The sequence below is a fragment of the Solanum pennellii genome, chromosome 9 (assembly GCF_001406875.1).
Source record: "Solanum pennellii chromosome 9, SPENNV200".
NCBI classification, from domain to species: Eukaryota; Viridiplantae; Streptophyta; class Magnoliopsida; order Solanales; family Solanaceae; genus Solanum; species Solanum pennellii.
This window is the reverse complement of record NC_028645.1, coordinates 39726356-39749572: the sequence shown is the minus strand read 5'-3', so window position 1 is coordinate 39749572 and position 23217 is coordinate 39726356.

Genomic DNA, 23217 nt, shown 5'->3' with positions numbered 1-23217 from the left:
TCGCCCCCTTCATTTGCTAATATGAACTAAACTTATCCACACAATTTCTAACCAATTTACCCATCATTCTATCATTCCTATGGTAATGATTTCTCGAGTTTTATCATGCAATTTTGGAAAACCATCAACCTATGTCAGAAACAAATATCAGAAGCAGACACCCCCCGTTCGATTTAGTTAACACAACAACCCCATTCTTTTTACAATAATAATGGTATAAATGCACTTAGTATTGTTGGGGTGAAGTCTTAGCATGCACTAGGGGTCAAATATCAAACATCCACACATTCAGAAACATGTATTTTAACATGGAAAAATAAGAACAGAATGTAGATGACTAATATAGCAGAAGCACATACCTGATATTGAAGTCAATGAATAATAAATGCAACACCACAAAGTGACGAGTAGAGCACTAAACCAAGACTCAAACCGGAAAAGAACGGGAAAATACTTTGGGAGTTTGGAGAAGAAGGGTTTTGGAGAATGTGGGTAAAGGAAGGAAATCAGAAGATCAGAGAACAGAAGAGTGATTGAGGAGATAAAAAGTGAGAAAATGGAGGAAATGAGAGAATGAAACGTTTTGAATAAAGTGGTGGGAAGTTAATACATTTTAAATCTTTTTATATTCGCCGGTCGGGTTGGGTCAGGTGTATGGGTTTTTACGCGATGAGTCCCCATCGACAGTCCGTCACAGGCATGAAGGTCCGTCATGCATGCCCTAACTTAGAAAAATTGGAAAAACATACCTGGGCATGACGGAAGCTTGCGACCGTCCGTTGCAAGCATGACGTAGGACATGACGTAGCACACTTGATTACTCAGACATTATTAAGATGTTATACCTCTATCACTTCATTCGCCTTTTTAGCGTTCCCTAGAGAGATTTTGATTCGATGTCCTTTCACCTTAAACCGCACACCCTCCTTGTTCTCCAACTCAACCACTCCATGAGGTAATAGTTGGGTGATCAAGTAAGAACAAGTCCATTTGGACTTGAGTTTGCCCGGAAACAAACGTAACCTAGAGTTGAATAAAAGCACCAAATCCTTAACCATAAATCGCGTTTGTCAATCATTTGGTCATGGTACTTCTTCATCTTTTCTTTGAAGAGAGATGAACTTTCAAAAACTTTTAGGAAAAATTCATCAAGCTCATTAAACCCATTTAACCTCTGTTCAGCAGCTTCATTCCAATGTATTTTCAACCTTTTCATTGCCCACAAGGCTTTGTGCTCTAATTCAACCAGTAAGTGACAAGCCTTACCATATACAAGTTGGTAAGGGGACATACCTATGGATGTCTTGTATGCTGTACGGTACGCCCAAAGAGCATCATCAAACCTCCTTGACCATTCCGTTCTACTAGCATTCACCCTTTTTGACAAAATCTGCTTAATCTCCCTGTTTGACACCTCAACTTGCCCACTAGTTTGAGGATGGTAAGGAGTGGACTCATTATGCCGAACCCCATATTTCTTCAATAATTCCTTACACAATTTGTTGCAAAAGTGTGATCCCCCATCACTAATAATAGCCCTTGGGGTGCCAAATCGGGAAAATATATTCTTTTCCAAGAACGAGGTGACACTCTTCCCTTCATTATTTGAGAGTGCGATATGACACACCCATTTAGACACGTAATCGACCGTTACTAGAATGTACTTTATCCCATGAAAACTCAGAGAAAAGCCTATAAAGTCAATACACTACACATTAAATAGCTCAATAACAAGAATGGGATTTAAAGGGAGCTCTTGCTTTCTCGATATTCCGCCATCTCTTTGGCATCTAAAACATGCCTTAGCGAACTCATGAGCATATTGATGGATAGTTGGCCAATAGTAGCCACATTGCAAGATCTTGTGAGCGGTACGGATACCACTATGATGTCCACCTAAGGGTGCTGAATGGAATGCCTCCAAAACACTCAACATCTCAACTTCTCGGACACAACGCCGAATAAGCCCATCAGCGCAACTTCTGTACAAGTATGGATCATCCCAAAAAAACTTTTTCACATCATACATGAACTTCCTTCGATGAAAATACAAGTCGGGTGGGATGATATCGCAAGCCAGATAATTCGCATAATCTGCGAACCATGGAATCAAGTCTTGAGAGGCGGCCAATACATGCTCATCGAGGAAAGTATCATCAATTTCAGTCTTATCCCCCAACTCTCTCATTGATTCATCTTATAAACGGGACAAGTGATCAGCAACTTGATTTTTGGTCCCTTTTCTATCAATCACCTCAAAGTCAAATTCTTGCAATAGTAATACCCAACGAATAAACCTCGGTTTCGCATCCTTCTTTGCTATCAAATATCTCAAAGCAGAATGATCAATATGCACTATAATCCTAGTGCCAAGCAAATAGGAGAGAAATTTCACAAAAGCAAAGGCTACAACAAGGAGCTCTTGCTCAGTCACGGTGTAGTTCTTTTGGGCTTCATTTAGGGCTTTACTAGCATAGTAAATGGGGTGAAGGATTTTGTACCTTCTTTACCCCAATACCACACCAAGAGAAACCCCACTAGCATCACACATTACCTCAAATGGCTTTCTCCAAGGCGGCGAAATAATTATAGGTGAAGATACCAACTTTTCTTTCAACTCACCAAATGCCTTAAGAGAGGATTCATCAAAATACGATTTACACTCTTTCTCAAGCAATTTGAAAAAAGGATGCGCAATTTTTTAAAAATACTTGATGAACCTCCGGTAAAAACCTGCATGACCAAGAAAGCTTCTCACACCTTTGACAGATATAGGTGGGAGAAGTCTCTCTATAACCTCGACTTTAGCTGGATCAACCTCTATACCCTTCTTCTGAATGCGTTGACCCAATTCAATACCTTAATTCACCATGAAGTGAAATTTTTCCCAATTTAGTACTAGATTGAAGTCTCCACACCTGTTAAGAACCTCAGACAAATGACTCAAACACCATTCAAATGATTCACCAATGACAGAAAAATCATCCATAAACACCTCAATAGTTTCCTCCACCATATCGGAGAATATCAACATCATACATCTCTTAAATGTGGCGGGTGCATTGCACAACCCAAACGTCATTCTCTTGAATGCAAAGGTCCCATATGGACAAGTAAAGGTGGTTTTCTCTTGATCTTTTTGTGCAATAGAAATCTGATTATACCCCGAATAACCATCAAGAAAACAGTACCACCCCTTTCTGCAAGTCTATCCAACATCTAATCCATGAAGGGTTAAGGAAAAGGGTCTTTTTTGGTTCATGCATTTAATTTCCGGTAATCCATACACACCCTCCAACCAATCACCGATCTCATTGGAACAACCTCATTTTTCTCATAAGGGACCACAATCATTCCCCCTTTCTTAGGTATACACTGAACAGGGCATACCCAACTACTATTAGTGTTGGATATATAACTCTGGCATCCAACCACTTAATAATTCTCTTCTTCACTACCTCTTGTATAGGTGGTTTTAGACATCACTGATGCTCAACACTTGGCTTATGATCGGGCATGAGTTGGATTTTATGAGAACAAATACCGGAAGGGATCCAAACAATATCTGCAATATTCCACCTTATAGCTCTTTTGAACCTTTTTAACACTTTCACAAAACTCTCAACTTGATGCACATTCAATATGATGCAATAATAACCGGCAAAGTGTCATATTTTCCCAAGAATACATACCTCAGATGAGGTGGTAAAGGCTTAAGTCATAATTTTGGAGCCTCCGAAATAGACGATTTCGCGGGTGGAGATTTGCAATGTTGCATATCTAACTCAAATTTCTTTGGTTTAAAACGAACATAACCTTGATCAAGTGGCCCGAACAATGACCCATTCTCTTCAATGCCATCACAATCAAAATTCATGATCACTGCCGCCAATGCTTCTACACCCAGATGCTCTTCAATTTGTACCTTAGATGATTCCTCAACTCTGTAGGATATAGTAGATACCGATTAGAGCTCACCACTCCGCCTCATGGACCTACAAATGTTGAAGGTCACTTTTTCATTGTTAAATCGGAAGTTCATCTGCACCTATTCCATATCAACCAAGGATCTACCCGTAGCAAGGAATAAACTCCGTAGAATAATAGGCACCTCAAAATTGGCCTCCTAATCAAGATTAACAAAATCGGACGGAAATATGAACGACTCCACTTTTACTAGCACATCGTGAAGTATACCAATTGGCCTTTTTACCGTTCTATCGGCCATCAGTAGCCACATCGCAGTGGACTTTGGGTCACTCAAACCCAACTTCCTGTAAATCGAGAGGGCATGATATTTATACTTGCCCCAAGATCACATAATGCTTTTACAAAATGTAATAACCCCATTATACAAAGAATAGTGAAAGCACCCGGATCTTCTTTCTTTTGCACTATAGATGTTTTAGTAATGGCACTACAGTGCTGCATTCTTTCATTATCCTCAAAAGTGACTGATCTTTTCTTTGTAACCAAATCTTTCATGAACTTGGCATCACCGGGAATTCGTTCAATAGCTTCTACCAAAGGGACATTGATAGAATGTTATTTCAATATCGTTATAAAACGCCAGCATTTACCATCCTAAGTCTTTTTTACTAACCTTTATAGGAAAGGAGGTGCTGGTCTAGGCATGGGGTTCATCTTTTGGGGCACCATAACATCTTTTACCATTTTATCTTCTAACTCACCTCTAACCTCAACCACTTTATCATCATCTCTTATGACCTTTTCTTCACCAGAATGCATAGGTGGATCAATGGTTTGCTTACCACCCCGGGTAGTGATTGCCATACAATGCCCATCATTTTTTTGATTTTGGATAGTATTGCTAGGAAGAGTGCCCGGTTCCCGTGTGTTTACAGTTGCAGACAATTGGTCCATTTGCAACTCAAGATTCTTAATCGAGATTGCATGTGTATCAAACTTTTGCCCTATACCTGCTAAGTAATTCCTTAACTCTTTAGTGTGCTCATCACTAGCATCGAACCTCCTCATCATTTTATGCATCATATCCTCAACTCGCATCATTCTACCCCCACCATCCCTAGGAGCAACTTCACGATTTTGAGTTGGAACATAGGGCCCACTCATATCATTTCTATTACCATAGTTACCTCGGTTGAAGTTATTGTCGCGGTTGTACTTCCCATCTCGTACATAGTAACCTCGCAGTTATAATTACCATAGTTCCGACCTTGGTTTCTTTGACCTTAGTGCCAATCATCCTAATTAGATCCTTGGGTGTTCGGTTAGAAACACCGTGTATGATCATTCACCGCATCGGAGTCCTCCTCATAGTAATATTCATCATTCGGCAGCGGTGGTTTAGACAAGTAGTTCAACGCATTTACCTTTTCCTCACCCCCAGCAACAGCTTTCAACAGCAACCCAAGCTCAATTCTCATTTGAGCCATCTCCTCACGAAGATCATCTGTGACTGAGTTGTGTTTGAAATGGATTGGGAAGGTGTTTCTCCCAATATCTGACTTTCTAGTACTCCAAGCTTTATTATTTCGGGAGATTTTCTCTTACTTTTAAGCAATCTGGACATAAGGACACTCCCCATAAGAACCACCTGCTATTGTATCCAACACCGCTTTGTTACTATCATCTTGTCACTGATAAAAATACTCTTTCAGAGACTCATCATCTATGCAGTGATTTGGGACACTTCTAAAGAATGAAGTGAACCTATCCCAAGAACTACTAACTGACTCTCCCGGTAGTTCCACAAAGTTGTTCACTTGTCTTTGTGGTTTAGTTTCTGAGACACCAGGTAGTAGCGTGCTAAGAAAGAATCCCTCTCTTGATTCCAAGTTAAGATTGAGTTATAGGAGAGCTCAGTAAACCACATAGCAGCCTCTCCCATCAGAAAGAGAGGAAAAACTCTTAGCCCGATTACATGCATATTCAAATCGGGCCTCTCTACACAACTTTTGCACACTTCCCTTACCTTAGCGTTGTGGGCATGTGGATCCTCAAATGGTAGCCCTAAAAACAAACCTCTGGCAGTGAGAATTTGCATCAGAATACTAGTTACCACAAAAGTGTGGCCGTGTGGAAGAGGGGGCCAGAGGAGTGGCCCGTCAGAGTTTGCTATATTTTACATCCCCTATAGTACTCTTCAGGGCGTGGAGTGGGAGGTTTTCTCCGTATTTAACCTTCCCCATGAAAATAATGTAATACACGGTCTTAAGCATCGACCAATGGTGGAATTTGCGGGTCGATCTCATCACATTTGATGCCTAAATTCAAATTCATTCTTCTTAAAGTACGCTCTAGTTCGGGGTCAGGTTTAATAACTCGTATTTATCTACTCTGTGTATTCGGCATGTAAGGAAGTTAGACTTGCAAGAGACAAAAACAAAAACAAAAAGTAAAATTAGGAAAATGTTGACTAAACTTCGGTAACAAGCTTAAAGTTAATCTAAAAGCCACTTTCCCCAGCAGCGGTGCAAAAACTTGATCCGCTAAAATTTACTTCTCGAAATGAAGTAAAAGCGGTCGCATCAAGTAAAGAACCCAACTAGTGAGGTTGGGATTGTGTCCACGAGGAAAATGGTTCAGACTTAACTTTATTCTATTATTACTTCTATTTAGTCAATTATTTGTCAAAAATAAATAACCTAAAGGGGGTTTTGATTAATGAAACAAATTAGATAAACTAAAGTAAACCAGTGCAAGGTTCATGTATTGGAGTTTAATCAAGTAATGAAAGTAACTAGGGCGTAAGTGTTCCCCAGAGGCTCCTAACTCGGTAATTCTATCTATAACAATCCTTTCCTTGTATCTTGCATGCAAAGTGATAAGTTAGGCATTTCTAAATCCTTGGTCTGGCATCTAGTGAATTTCACTCCCCACCTTGGTCTGGCTACATGTGTTTCTTTAATAAACCTTATATTTACCTTATATTAAGCATCATATTTGATATTTGCATAAGTTGTTACCTCGTACCAACAACCACTAGCCTATTAGATAGTATACACTAAATCTATGTTGATAATTCTTTTCCTATTATCTACCTCCATGGCCTGTCAAGTAGCAATAAGGCGATTTCTAACGTTGGCCATCCATTAAAAAAACTTCTAAGAGAAAGAATTATCAATACATGCAAGACACTATTCTCGAATTGTTATTTTAGCTATGTTTTACCTTGTTATTTACCCATGGTTCCTACAACCCTAGTTATGGAGTTTAGTTACCCATGCTAATAATCACACAATTCATATTGATAATATAAGAATTAATGCACTACTTTTATGAAAATAAATCAAATCCACTGATTTACTTGAATAAATCACAAAACACCAATAATCAATTCCGGAAAAGCAATATCAAATCCCAAAGTTGAAAGTTCAATCTTAGACAATAAAACTAAAAAATATCCAAAGGTCTAACCCCAAAAACGAGGTTTTTAGGACTATTTATAAGAGACAAAACCTAATAAATGAGGGAAATCTAATTAAGGAAAACTCTACCAAAAACATGTCCGAGTCGACAACCCTTGTGACGGACTGTCGGGAATACGATGGACCGTCATGGTTTCGGTCATTCCATACTTAGCACAAATCTATGCTGCTTTCTTCATCAACTCTCTGTTATCCTGGACGGACAGGTATGACGGACCATTATGAGCACGACGGTCCGTCCAGGGGTTCCGTTCCACGACACTTAGAATCTTCTGAAGTTGGGTACTGGGACTACTCTTTGTTAGCATTGACGAATGTGCATGACAGACCGTTGTGGCTATTATTGTCCGTCGTGAGCTTCCGTGGTCCCACACTTGGTCAAAATTCCCCAACTTCCTTCAGCTGCCAATTTCTTCTAACGGCGGTTGACCCCTACGGACCGTCACAGTCACGACGAATCATCGTGGGGTCCGTAGGTGGTCACTTCTGCAATTTCAGGTCAAAATCTCCGCGTTCTCCATTGGATAGATTTCCTGGAAATAAATAGAAACTACATCGAAAATCAATACAAAAAGTCTTTAGAAATACACTAAACTTAAGGAAAAGACATTGAATGTACCGTGAAACCCCGGTACATCAATATGTAACTCATTGAAAGAAGTGCTCATCATCCATAAACGATGAAATGAAGCTACTACACTAATGTAAAGAAGTAACGTGAGTTATAAAATAATTAAAGGGGTCAAAATTAAATAGTGACCAGAATGGAGTGTTAAAGGAAGTGCGACAATTCTTACTTACACCTAAGCCACTATGTTAAAAGAATACTCACGAATGAATGTGTTAGAATGTGTGAGACTAGTTCATTAACACCTAAGGATGATATGTAAGGACAATTCACATTTCATCAATGTAAATTAAAGATGATATGTAAGGACAATTTACATATCATCAATGTAAAGTAAGGATGATACGTAAGGACAATTCACATTTCATCAATGTAAAGTGAGGATGATATGTAAGGACAATTCACATTTAATCAATGTAAAGTAACGATGAAAAGTCATCAAAATAGTAAGTAAATCTCAATCTAGAAGCAAGCTTCCATAATGCTTGAGTCAACCCTAGAAGATAAAGAAGAAATGAACATTCACGTAATGAGGTGAGTAATTATGTTAGTCTATGATGCTAATGAAAATGGTGACAACATGATAAGAGGCTAATGTGAAAGATTAGAGCAATCTCAAAGGAGCCTAAGTAAATGTTACCAAAAAGTACTCACTTGTGAGAGTGTAAGGTTAATGAAGTGACCAGTCTCTAGGAACACTCTAATGAAAGTATTGAAGTTAATGCATACTTAATACTAATGATGAGATGAGAAATCATCTAATCAGCAGTGATGTCCTCGTGCTGAAGCCAGCTTCCATCACGTATGATTTGAATGTAATGAAACTTTATACTAAGTACCGATAGGCTAGATTTGAGCAGTGATGCCTTCCTTCGGTAAGGGCAGAGGTTCACGTAACTCTCATGAGATGAGACTGTCCGGCATGCCGGGTATTGTTCTACTTTTATCTCCTAGTCTTTGAACCTATACTGCTTATATAGGGATCTAGAAGGGTTCGACTCCCTATATACGATAGTATGTTCGGGTCACTTTGGCCGGTGATTCCACCTCTTTTCGGTGTGGGGTAGACACTGGATTTCATGATGCTCACATGACCTATGTAAGTTAATGTTAATGTTCCGAAATAAATAATAAGTCCAGCCTCAAAGTATGAAAGATAATGAAACGAACGATACCTAGGTGTTTGTGCAAGACAATCAGGAGGTGAAATCAGATTCAAGTAATGACATTAGGTCATTCTTGGCCATTGCGCTTCATGATCCCGATGAGAGTCTTAATCTTCATTCAAGGTATATATGGTGTTTACATCAGCTTACGAATGAATGAAATGAATAATGTGAAGCACGAATTAACCAATGAAGCAGACTCTGTCTTTGCAAAAGAAGGCCCTCGGGTTGAGGTCCCATATGTTGGGCCCTCACTTGAGATGTCTTAATTCTACATTAATGATTCAAAAGTCTCGTGTATATGAAATGTATAATATATAAAACATGAAAGTAATGACTCACTATGAGGTAGGGAAATCATTCCTTAGTCCTTGGATTACTTACATCGATTCATTGTGGGTATGGGACTACAATGAATCATTTCTCTTGTAAGTAAAACAAAGGACCAAAAGAATTATAGAAATACTATACAAAAAAAAAGAAAAATAATCTAAGTTTACAAAGAGGAGATTCGGCCTAAGAGGAACAAAAATCTCAAATCTTCGCCCGAGTTGTTCTAAAATTATGTTGATGATACTAATGTTATGTAATCATATAGAAAATGAGTTGTTTTCTTTGAATGCATTAAAATACATCATATTCATACCACAATTCACAACTAACAAATTTTGAATGTCTAGGGACTAGGCTTTCTAGAAATAGCATGTTGTCTAGGAAGAGCTTTCTCTGATCATACATAGTCTTATGTGTATGTGTGCATACACCCATACTTAGTATATGTGGTGTAATAATCCCTACTATTTACTATTTTCTAGATGCAGGTTAAGGGACAGATTGATGACTCTTGCAACTGTTTGGACATCAGCGTTTCTCCAGACCATTTAGTAGGTCCTCTTGATTTCGAGGATGCTACAATTTTAGTCTAGCGTTAGTTTTAGACAAATCTAGTGGATGTTGTCCCTAGAGTTTCTTTCGTACTTTCATTTTGAAGCTTTTGTAATAAGGCCACGTTTGGCAAACGTATTTATGATATATTCTTATTCTATTTCAACTTGATTCTTATGATAGATGATTGTTATATTTATGTTGCGCTTAGTATATGATGAATTCATGAAATAACTATATGAATTCTATGTATACTTCATATGTTTAAAAGTTTTAAATTTTCTGCTAAAATAAATAATATGAATGTGATGAAAGCAAGATGAGGCTTTTCTGCGACCTTTGAGAGGTCAACGAAGCCGGTTGCTATTTGAATTCCAGAATCCGGGTCGTGACACTTTCCACCCTGTGAGAACCATAGTGAACCTTACTTTCCCTATGTGGGAAAGTGTCACCCTCTAACATACAAGATCACTGTGTGCTAAGATAAGTCCCTTATTGAAATGTCTTTAATCTTTATTTATCAATCATAACTTAGTTTAGGTCATAGGGTCTAGACCTTATATAATCATCATCATAATAGCTCAATAGAAATTGCATGAGTATAATCCTTTCATCACAATCAACATAATTAAGGTTAACACATACATACTCTTTCATAATAAGGCACATTGGAAATCACCATCATCCTTATAACTTTACATCTTGATTAACCTCACAGAAATAAGCAAGACATTTCAATTCAATATCATACCACCCTATCAATCCTAAAAAAGGCATATTCCAACACAATTATTATGACTTAATCACAATTAACCATAATTGAAGCAAATTATAGGGATCACAAGACTTACCAGATCTCCTTCACAATTCTCATCAAGGTGTTACCCTTAACCCTTAGTTAAACTCAATTAGTTCGTCAAATCACCATAATTCAATAACCAATATAATCACAAGGCTAAAGATTCACTACATCACAATTCGATAATAGATCAAAGCTTGGGAATAAGGCAAATCATCATACCCTAGATCACTTCTCAAGAACTATTATGAAATAATACTTATCACCCTAATTTATCCATAATTATCACAACAACATAATCTAGTAGTAATTCAACCCTTAACCAGGTCAATTGAATGAACAAGATACAATATAATTAAAGATCACAACCTAGGGTTAGGGACTCAGGATTATGTTCTTAAATTAAGGCAAGACCATCAAAAATTACCACAATCAAGTTAGAATACATGTTAATCTAGTAAATATAACCTAAATAAAACATCAACAACTCCATTCATAACTTTCAAATTCGTAATTGGATGAAATCCATTTGAAAACTCTACATATGAGAACACTTTGGATGAACCCTTTGAGGAGAGAGGTCTCAAAGGTGAAGACATCCCATACCTTAATGTTTTGACAAAGAATTGAAGATGAATTCGTCCCTTTCCAGCCCCCAAATCCCTTCCTTATCTTAGTCTTCAATGGTGTCTTCATATAAAGAGATAAAGTATAGAGAAGGAAGAGAGTTTATTTTTTGTGTTGTGTTTAGACTAATGAGGATTGGGGTCTTTATATGAGGGGTTAAATTAGTTAATTAATTTTCCCTGATACCCTAACTAACAACCAAATCCCTTTCTTAATTAACTTGAACTTAACTTAATTTTGAGCAGTAAAATAGACCCTAACAGACGAAACCCTGCCGACGGGCCGTCTGTGAGTCGACGGTTGGTCCTCCCTCCGTCCTGCACTCCGTCGTCTTGGTCAAAGACTTGTGCAGGAAAGTATTTTACATTTTGTCTAAGTGTGGGACAATGGCTGGATTCGGCGCCCCGTCGATCCACACACGAGCCGTCCCCTGGCTCTCATGGTTTGCAACACTGCCCAGGCAGTTTGAAGCCAACCTGCAAGGGTCCTCCTCAAGGGCTCTAGGTTGGTCCTTAGGAAGTCGTACCCAGACGTTTCAACCATGAATCATCTTAAACACCTATTATCTAACCTTTCACCACTTTTAATGAATTTCTAACTCCTAAAATCTAGTAAATAGGCTAAGGCACACTAGCACCTTTTTTAACAAACTTTCGAACGTCATGGACGTTCTTGTACGTTTTGGTGTCTAAACTTCCTAAATGACCTATATTCATTAAACTAACCTTAAAAACAATGTATATACTTCATTAAACCTATGTTATTCTCAACGATGCATCTTGTATTTTCGAAGTGTTACATTATCCCCCCCTTAGGAACATTCATCCCCGAATGACACAAAATTCTTTTTGAAGGAAGGAATAGACTCAAGACTAGCAGCCAAACCAACATCAATACAATACAAAATAATAAATATCATTTCAATAAAGGAAATTCAAAACCTCAAAACCAAATATGAGACTCAAACATTACTTCATGAGGCTCTTCCTTCTCATAACAACAACATGAGCTCAACATGACACACTGAGTCAATTATAATCAAATTTAACTTATCAACATGATATACACGAATTCATAAGGATTCAACATGTCAAAATGCACAACGTGACCCAAAACAAGCCCAAAAGAAAAAATTTCAAATACAAGGCACAATCACTGTAACCTCACTGTGCATTATTTTCTTTCAAAAATGCATCTTTTGCAAATCTTCACCCAATAATCAAGAAACCTCAATTCCTAGTAATATTTATATTATTAAATAAATGAGTAACATTAATTATAAAAAATATAAGGGTAACGGGACATCATGTAGGCCTCGGCTTTCCATGTTGCACCCGTATCTAGGTGATTTTTCTATAACACTATTACGGATACCACCTCTTTGTTCCTTGATACGCTCAAATTTACTTCTCAAATAAGAAGTAAAGCGATCGTGTCAAGTAAATAACCCAACTAGTGAGGTTGGGATCGTTCCCACGAGGAAAATAGTTAGACTTAACTTCAATCTATTACTACTATTGTTCAGTCAATTACTTCCTTTGAAAGCAAAAATGATAAAAGGGGGGTTTTCTATTTCTAAATAAATGAAAATAACTAGCGAAATTGAAAGAGACACTTAACAGCTTCAAATGTTGGAGTTTTAATCAATTAATGAAGGTAACTAGGGTTTATGTTTTCCCCACAGGTTGATAACTTGATAAGTCTAACTATAACAATTCTTTCCTAGTATCTTGCTTGCAAAGTGATAAGTTATTTATTTCTAATCCTTGGTCCGGCATCTAGAAAATTTCACACGCACCTTGGTCCGGCTACGTGTGTTGCTTAACAAACCCTTATCTTTACCTCATATTAAGCATCGCATTCGATATTTGACTCAGTTATTACCTCGTACCAATCAATACTAGCCTATTAGATAGTATACACTAAATCTATGTTGATAATTCTTTTCCTATTATCTACCTCCTTGGTCCGGCAAGTAGCATTAAGGCGAGTTCTAACGTTGGCCATCCGTTAAAAAAACTTCTAAGTGAAAGAATTATCAATACACGCAAGACACTATTCTAGAATTGTTATTTTAGTTAGGTTTTAACCTCATTATTCGCCTATGGTTCCCACAACCCTAGTTATGGAGTTTAGTTACCCATAGTCATAATTACAATATTCAAATATGTGATATAAGAATTCATGCACTTACTTCGATGAGAAAGAGTAAAATCCGAAAATTCACTTGATTAATCAGCAAAAGTCACCAACAATCAATGATAAATTTTCAAGATAATCAATAATCTCTCAAAGAGTCTACAAAATAATCAAGAGTCTCACAATATTCAAAGGTCTAACAATGATCCAGAGTCTAACAATAATCAAAGGTCCAATCCCAAAAACAAGGTTTTTCGAACTATTTATAAAAAAAATAAAAACCTAATTAAACAAGGACTCTATTTGATGGAAATCTGTCAAAACGCGGCTGGGTCGACGGACCTCGCGACGGGACGTCGTGGTCACGACGAGCCGTCGTGGACTCCGTCGTCCCATACTTTGCAAATTTCTTCTGCTGCTCTCTTCATTACCCTCGACGACAGGTATGACGGATCGTTACAAGCACAACGGTCCGTCGAGGGTCTCCGTTCCAAAACACTTGAACTCTTGGAATATGGGTACTGGGGCTACTTCTCTGATCTTCATGACGAACCTGTAGGACGGACGGTCATGGCTACGACGGTCCGTCACGCTTTCCGTAACCCCACACTTGGTCAGACTTCCCCATCTTTCTTCAGCATCTGCACTACGCTACCACCTACGGACCGTCACAAGCATGACGGACCGTCACAAGCTCCGTAGGTGGTCTCTTATGCATTTCTTCTCTCAAAAACCTCCGCATTCATCTTTGGACAGATTTCCTGCAAATAAGGAGAAACTTATATAAAAGTTAGCACAAAAAGGCTTTTGGACACACTAAACTTAAGGAAAAAGTATTAATAATACCGTGAAACCACGGTATATCAACACCCTCAACTTAAATTCGTTGTTTGTCCTCAAGCGACGCACTATGACTCAATACAAAATCTTTGTACAATAGTATCCATGTTTTATCCTTTGCAATCATTTGGCTATCAATCCCGATTAATCTCATCATATTTATGCATGCTATCACTATTAGGCTTGAATTATGTGGAGTCCGACCATGACACAGACTCACCATGCACTAACACCTATCCTCTTCAATTTCTCACCGAGGTCCTAATATTTCCGGTATTGCAACTAGTGTCCTCACTTCAAAACAAAATCCTCATTTTTCACACAATGATTTCATTTTTGAGTATAAGGATTACTTTTCAACACTCACTCTCAGAACAAATTAACACTCATTCATACCTATTGCCATAAGCTTGCCCTTATTTTCACTGCTTTAAGTTCGCTATACAACCCTTAGGATCACGATAGGACTTTCTTAGCTTGTAACATAGGCTCAGGGTTAGGTAGGGTATATTTTAGTGACTTTTTTCCCTCCTTGACATATCGGCTAAACATACCATTTTCTATCATGTTATCTCGCCCAGTTTCTCATATTCTTTTACCTTGCTATTTTCCATTCTTTCTTCATTTGTGTAAGTGACTCTCTTCTTTTCTTGCTTGTATTTCTTGTATATTTTTTCTTTTTCTTTACTTTTCTTTCAACTAATTCTTGAGTCACTTTACTTTTGTTCTTTCTCTCTCTTTGTTTTTTCAACCACACTTTCCAGAGCATTCCTCATAATAGCCACCCTCAACTTACGCTTTTGGCATAAGCTGAGGTGCACATGTCCAAGTAGGGACCAGGGCCAACACATTTTTCTCAGAAAAGATGAGTTAGGGTGAAAAAGAAATGTCTAGTTTAAGCTCAAATCATTTGGATCAAAGAAGGATAAATNAAATGAAAGGTCTAGTTTAAGCTCAAATCATTTGGATAAAAGAAGGATAAATTTCATTTGGTTTTCTTTTATTTAGGCTAAACAATGGGCTATATTGAATAAGGGCCTATGATCCTTTCCTAATTGTCGACTATTCAAATCTTCCTCACACTCACTTGACATCTCATAACTCTACTAGATTATCAGACACCTAGTTCGAATTTTAGACTTAGGGTCATGCAGTGGTGTACCTCTATGTCATGCTTAGAGCCACACATTTATCAATTACTATGCCTAGTCATGCATCATTTTCCATTTTATCAGGATATCATTTTAGCCATCATGCTCCAGAATGAAACTATGTACACAAGATATAGGCATGCCGGTTCAACAGAAAAAGTAATCAGTCTCTAGGAGAAAAAGAACACAGGCAAGAAAACCCCAAAAGAGGATAGTGAATTGGGCTACTCAGACTTCACCCTAGTTTTCACTTTCCATTTACCTCACCCCCAACAAAAAGACATGAAATTGTCCGCAATGCATAAAAATTTGATATACTAGAGTGGTAGGTGAAGCAAACCTGGGGCGCAAAGCACCGACGATCAACACGGACAGTTGTGATTATGACGGTCCGTCGTCGATGTCCGTCGTGGGACACTTAAGAAAAAAATGGGGACCCTTAGGAGAGGGGTCTCTGACCGTCATGACGGTTATGCAGGACAGACCGTCGAGAGTATGACGGTCCGTCATAGATGTCCGTTGGAGGACACGTAGAAAACGTGAGAGACCCTTAGGAATAGGGTCTCTGACAACCAGAACGGTTGTGCAGGACAGACCGTCGTGGAATCGACGGTCCGTCGCATGTGTCCGTTGGTGACTGTTGCAGAGTGATCTTCTGCAGAATTTCCTGGTGATGTGCCTGCAAATTTTAAACCCATTAGTAGAAAAAGCTACCATTACTAAAAAGAAAAAGCAAAAAAAACTATAAGTATTGGGTTGCCTCCCAACAAGCGCCTGATTTAACGTCGAGCACGACTTAGGACACTTGATTACTCAGCCTTCATCAAGATGGTATGCCTCTATCACTTCATTCACCCATGCAGTATGCCCAAAATAGAGTTTTATTCGTTCTCTATTAACCTTAAACCGCACTCCCTCCTTTGTTTTTAACTCAACTGCTCCATGAGGGAATACTTGGGTAATCATGTAAGGGCCAGTCTGTTTGGACTTGAGCTTTCCCGGAAGACAAGGCAACCCAGAACTGTCTAAAAGCACCAAATCCCCAACCATAAACTCTTGTTTTGCACTTTTTTGTTCATTCTCATTCTTCATCTTTTCTTTGTGGGATATGGCGGATAACGATTAGAGCTCACCACTCTGCCTCATGGTCCTACAAATGTTGAAGGTCGCTTCTTCATTGTTCAACCGAAATTTCATTTGCCCTTTTTCCATATCAACTAAGGCTCTACCTGTAGCAAGGAATAGCCTCCCAAGAATAATAGGCACTTCAAAACGACTTCACAATAAAGAATAACAAAATCAGCCAGAAATATGAACGACTCCACTTTTACTAGCACATCGTGGAGTATCCCTATAGGCCTTTTCACTGTTCGATCAGCCATCAGTAGCCGCATCGCAGTGGGCTTTGGGTCACCCAAACCCAACTTCTTGTAAATCGAGAGGGGCATGAGAGTTATGCTTGCCCCCAGATCACATAATGCTTTCGCAAAATGTAATGACCCGACTGTACAAGTAATAGTGAACGCACCCGGATCTTCTTTATTTTGTACGAGAGATCTTGTAGCAATAGCACTACAATGATGCATTCTATCATCATCCTCGAAAGTGACCGATCTTTTCTTTGTAACCAGATCTTTCATACACTTTGTATAACCGGGCATTTGTTCTAGAGCTTCTACCAAAGGGACATTGATAGAAGCTGCTTTAACATTGTTATAAAACGCCGATATTTACCATCTTCGGTCTTTTTCACTAATCTCTGAGGAAAGGGGAGCGGTGATCTAGCCATGGGAATTAACTTTGTAGAGACTTCTGCATTTTTTTACAGTAATATCTTCTGCTTCACCACTACCCTCTACCACCTTATCATTATCCTCTCTCACCTTTTCCTTATTAGACGGCATAGGTGGGTCAATGGTTTGCTTACCACCCCGAGTAGTGATTGCCATACAGTGGGCATCATTTTTTGAATTTTGGACAGTGTTGCTAGGAAGAGTGCCCGGTTGCCGTGTGTTCACAGTCGTATATAATTGGGCCATTTGCAACTCGATCTGCTTAATCGATATTGCATGTGTATCAACTTTTTGCCCAATACCCGCTAAATCACTCCTTAACTCTTTAATGTGCTCATCACTAGCATCGAACCTCCTCATCATTTTGAGCAACATATCCTCAACTCGCGCCATACTATCTCCACCATCCCTAGGAGTAACATCACGATTTTAGGGAGGGACATAGGGCCCATTCCTATCATTTCTGTTACAGTAGTTACCCCTGTTGAAGTTGTTGTCGCGGTTGTAGTTTCCATCTCGGACATAATGACCCTCACGGTTATAGTTACCATAGATCCGACCTTGGTTCCCTTGACCTTGGTGCCAATTATCCTGATTTGAGCCTTGGGCGCTCGGTCGGAAACCCCCCGTCTGCTCATTTACTGCATAGGAGTCCTCCGCATAATAGCACTCATCATTTTGTGGCGGTGGTTTCGAAAAGTAGTTGAGTGCATTTATCTTTTCTGCACCCCCAGTGACATATTTTAGTACCAACCCAAGCTCAGTTCTCATCTGAGCCATTTCTTCACGAATTTCATCTGTGGCTGGGTTGTGAGTGGACTGCACTGCGAAGGTATTTCTCCCGGTATCTGACTTCCTAGTACTCCAGGCTTTATTATTCCGGGAGATTTTCTCTAATTTTTCAGAAATCTCAGCATAAGTACACTCCCCATAAGATCCACCTGCTATAGTGTCCAACACCGCTTTATTATTATCATCCTATCCCCGATAGAAGTATTCCTTCAGTGACTCATCATCTATACGGTGATTTGGGACGCTTCTCAAGAACGAGGTGAATCTATCCTAAGAACTACTAACTGATTCTCCTGGAAGTGCTACAAAGTTGTTCACTCTGTCTTTGTGGTTTAGTTTCATGGAGACCGGGTAGTAGCGTGCTAAGAAAACATCCCTTAGTTGGTTCCAAGTGAAAATTGAGTTGAATGGGAGCTCAATGAACCAAATAGCAGCCTCTCCCGTCAGTGAGAGAGGAAACACTCTTAGCCCGATTACATCCAAGTCCAAGCCAGGCCTCCCTACACAGCTTTTACACACTGCCCTTACCTTAGCTATATGGGCATGAGGATCCTCAGAAGGTAGCCCTGAAAAAAAACCTCTGGCAGTGAGCATTTGCATCAGGCTACTAGTTACCACAACAGTATGGCCTGGTGGTAAAGGGGGCAAGACAAGCGGCCCATCGGAGTCTGCTATATTGGCATAGCCTCTGTAGTATTCTTGGGGCCGTGGAGCGGGATTTTGTCCCCTCTGTTGGTGTTCACCCGGAGCATCGGGTAACAACTGACCATGAACATCAATCGGAGCTGGGATGTTCTGGTTCGGATCATCATCATTGACTCCCAAGTTTCTATTATTTTGCGTAGTGTACGCTCTAATTCGTGATCGTAAGGAAACAAGGGTTCTCTTCCTCTCCCTGTATTTGGCATAAAAGGAGGGTGGTTCTGCACGAATCAAAAACAATAAAACAAAGTAAAATCAAGAGAATATCAACTAAACTATAGTAATAAGTTTAAGTTAATCGAAAAGCTACTTTCCCCGGCAGCGGCGCCAAAATTTGATACCCTTTAATTTACTTCTCAAATAAGAAGTAAAGCGGTCGTCTCAAGTAAATAACCCAACTAGAGAGGTTGGGATCGTTCCCACGAGAAAAATAGTTTAGACTTAACTTCAATATATTACTACTATTGTTCAGTCAATTACTTCCTTGGAAAGCAAAAATGATAAAAGGGGGGTTTTCTATTTCTAAATAAATGAAAATAACTAGCGAAATTGAAAGAGACACTTAATAGCTTCAAATGTTGGAGTTTTAATCAATTAATGAAAGTAACTAGGGTTTACGTGTTCCCCACAGGTTCATAACTTGATAAGTCTTACTATACAATTCTTTCCTAGTATCTTGCATGCAAAGTGAGAAGTTATTTATTTCTAAATCATTGGCCCGGCATCTAGAAAATTTCACTCCGCACGTTGGTCTGGCTACGTGTGTTGCTATACTAACCCTTATCTTTACCTCATATTAAGCATCGCATTCGATATTTGACTCAGTTATTACCTCCTACCAATCAATACTAGCCTATTAGATAGTATACACTAAATCTATGTTGATAATTCTTTTCCTATTATCTACCTCCTTGGTCCGGCATTTACCATTAAGGCGAGTTCTAACGTTGGCCATCCGTTAAAAAGACTTCTAAACGAAAGAATTATCAATACATGCCAGACACTATTCTAGAATTGTTATTTTAGTTAGGTTTTACCTCGTTATTAGCCTATGGTTCCCACAACCCTAGTTATGGAGTTTAGTTACCCATAGTCATAATTACAATATTCAAATGTGTGATAAGAATTCATGCACTTACTTCAATGAGAAAGAGTAAAATCCAAAAATTCACTTGATTAATCAGCAAAAGTCACCAACAATCAATGATAAAAGTCTCAAGATAATCAATAATCTCTCAAAGAGTCTACAAAATAATCAAGAGTCTCACAATACTTAAATGTCTAACAATGATCCAGAATCTAACTATAATCAAAGGTCCAACCCCAAAAACGAGGTTTTTCAAACTATTTATAAAAAAATAAAAACCTAATTAAACAAGGATTCTATTTGCTGGAAATCTGTCAAAACGCGGCTGGGTCGACGGACCTCGCGACGGGACGTCGTGGTCAGGACGGGACGTCTTGGTCACGACGAGCCGTCGTGGACTCCTTCGTCCCATACTTTACAGATTTCTTTTGCTGCTCTCTTCATTACCCTCGACGGCAGGTATGATGGATCATTACAAACATAACGGTCCGTCGAGGGTCTCCATTCCAAAACACTTGAACTCTTGGAATATGGGTACTGGGGCTACTTCTCTGATCTTCATGACGAACCTGCAGGACGGACGGTCATGGCTACGACGGTCCGTCACGCTTTCCGTAACCCACACTTGGTCAGACTTCCCCATCTTCCTTCAGCAACTACACTACGCTGCCACCTATGGACCGTCACAAGCATGACGGACCGTCACAAGCTCCGTAGGTGGTCTCTTCTGCATTTCTTCGCTCAAAAACCTCCGCATTCAGCTTTGGACAGATTTCCTGCAAATAAGGAGAAACTTATATAAAAATTATCACAAAAAGGCTTTTGGACACACTAAGCTTAAGGAAAAAGTATTAATAATACCGTGAAACCACGGTATATCATTAATCAGTAGGAGACCTATACCTCCTACCATACAAGGCTTCATAGGGAGCTTTGGAAATGGATAAATGGAAACTATTATTATAATCAAACTCTAACAAAGGCAAGTGCTTATCCCAACTCCCTTTGAAATTGACAACACAAGCTCTAACCATACCCTCAAGGGTTTGAACAGTACGTTCCGCTTAACCATCTGTTTGGGGATTAAAAGCAGTAATCTACTTCACCTTAGTACCCAACCCTTCTTGAAACGACCTCCAAAACCTAGATGTTAATTGTGCCTCTCTATCCAATATGATGGATAACGGAATACCATGGCGACACACAATCTCATCTATGAAGATCTTAGCATAATCTTCCGCCGAATAAGTTGAATTGACGGGAATAAAGTGAGCGAACATGGTTAACCTATCAACCACCACTCATATTGAGTCATATTGTATTTGAGTCTTAGGAAAACCTACCACAAAATTCATATTGATGTCTTCCCACTTCAAAGTAGGAATTTGGATTTCTTGTAGTATGCCACCCGGTTTTAGATGCTCGGCTTTGACTTGTTGGCAGTTTGGACAATTGTCAACAAACTCCGTTATGTCCTTTTTCAAACCTTCCCACCAATACACCTCCCTAAGGTCATGACACATCTTTGTTGACCCCGTATGAATGGAATAGTGGGACCATGAGCTTCCTCAAGGATATGGTTCCTAAAATCATCTACATTAGGGAAACATAACCTCCCTTGATATCTCAAAACAGCATTCTCCCAAGGAGAATGACTCATTTAACATGCAAAGAACCGATTCTTTCAGCTCCATTAATGGTTTATCAAGGTGTTGCTTTGATTTCACCTCAACAACCAAAGATGATTCGGTGTTATTATGGATCATCACACTACCATTTAGAGAACCTTCCAATGTCACTCCCAACCTATCCAACCTATGAAACTCTTTCACGAGGTCCTTTTTGGGTTCTTCAACGTGAGACACACTACCCATAGACAAACAACTTAGAGCATCCGCTACCACATTCGCCTTGCCGGGGTGATAGAGAACACTCATATCATAGTCCTTCAACAACTCTATCCATATTCTTTGTTGGAGATTCAACTCCTTTTGGGTAAACACATGTTTGAGACTTTTGTGATCCGTGAACACATATATATGGAGACCATGCAAATAGTGCCTCCGAATTTTCAAATTAAACACCACAGCCGCTAACTCAAGGTCATGAGTGGGAGAGTTCCTCTCATGCACCTTAAGTTTCCTAGAAGCATAGGCAATCACTTTCCCATGTTGAATAAGCACACACCCAAATCCCACAGGGGATTCATCACATTGCAAAATGAAGCCCTTTGTACTCTCCCATAAAGTCAACATCGGAGCGGAACTAAGCCTATCCTCCAAGATTTGGAAGCTTTTTTAACATGCTTCCGACCACTCAAAGTTCTTACTCTTTCGGGTCAAGGTAGTCAAGGGAGATGCAATGGATGCAAAACTATCCAAAAACCTCCAATAATAGCCCGCTAGACCCAAGAAACTCCTACTGTCGGTTGGAGTCAATGGTCTAGGCCAATTTCTTACCGCCTCTATTTTCCTTGGATTAACCTCAACTCCCTCACTAGAGATGATATGAAGATGAAATGACAAAGACCTCAACCTAAACTCAAATTTGCCATACTTGGCAAACAATTGATGCTCTTTAAGAGTATGCAATACCACCTTCAAATAACCCGTGTGATCACTCTCATTTTTCGAATATACCAATATGTCGTCAATGAACACAATGACAAAAAATCTAGGTAATTTCAAAACACCCTATTGAATAGGTGCTATAAATTCCAGCGGAGCATTAGTGAGACCAAAGGACATAACTAAGAACTCATAGTGCCCATATCTAGTTTGGAATATCGTCTTCGGTATATCCTCACCTCTCACCCTAAGTTGGTGATACCCCAATCTCAACTAAAATTTTTGAAAAGTAGCTTGACCCTTGGAGTTTATCAAACAAGTTGTCAATCTGAGGGAGAGGATACTTATTCTTAATTGTGACTTTGTTGAGTTGGCGATAATCAATACACATTCTCAAGGACACATCCTTTTGCTTCACAAACAAAACCGGCACCCCATGGAGAAATACTAGGCCTTATGAAGACCTTGTCTAGTAAATCTCTATGTTGTTCCTCAACTCCTTCAATTCGGCCGGTGCCATCCGATAAGGAGGAATCAAAATGGGGTTTGTTTCCAATAGAAAATCGATACCAAGATCAATTCACCGTTCGGGAGGAATACTGGGAAGGTCATTAGTGAATACCTTCGGA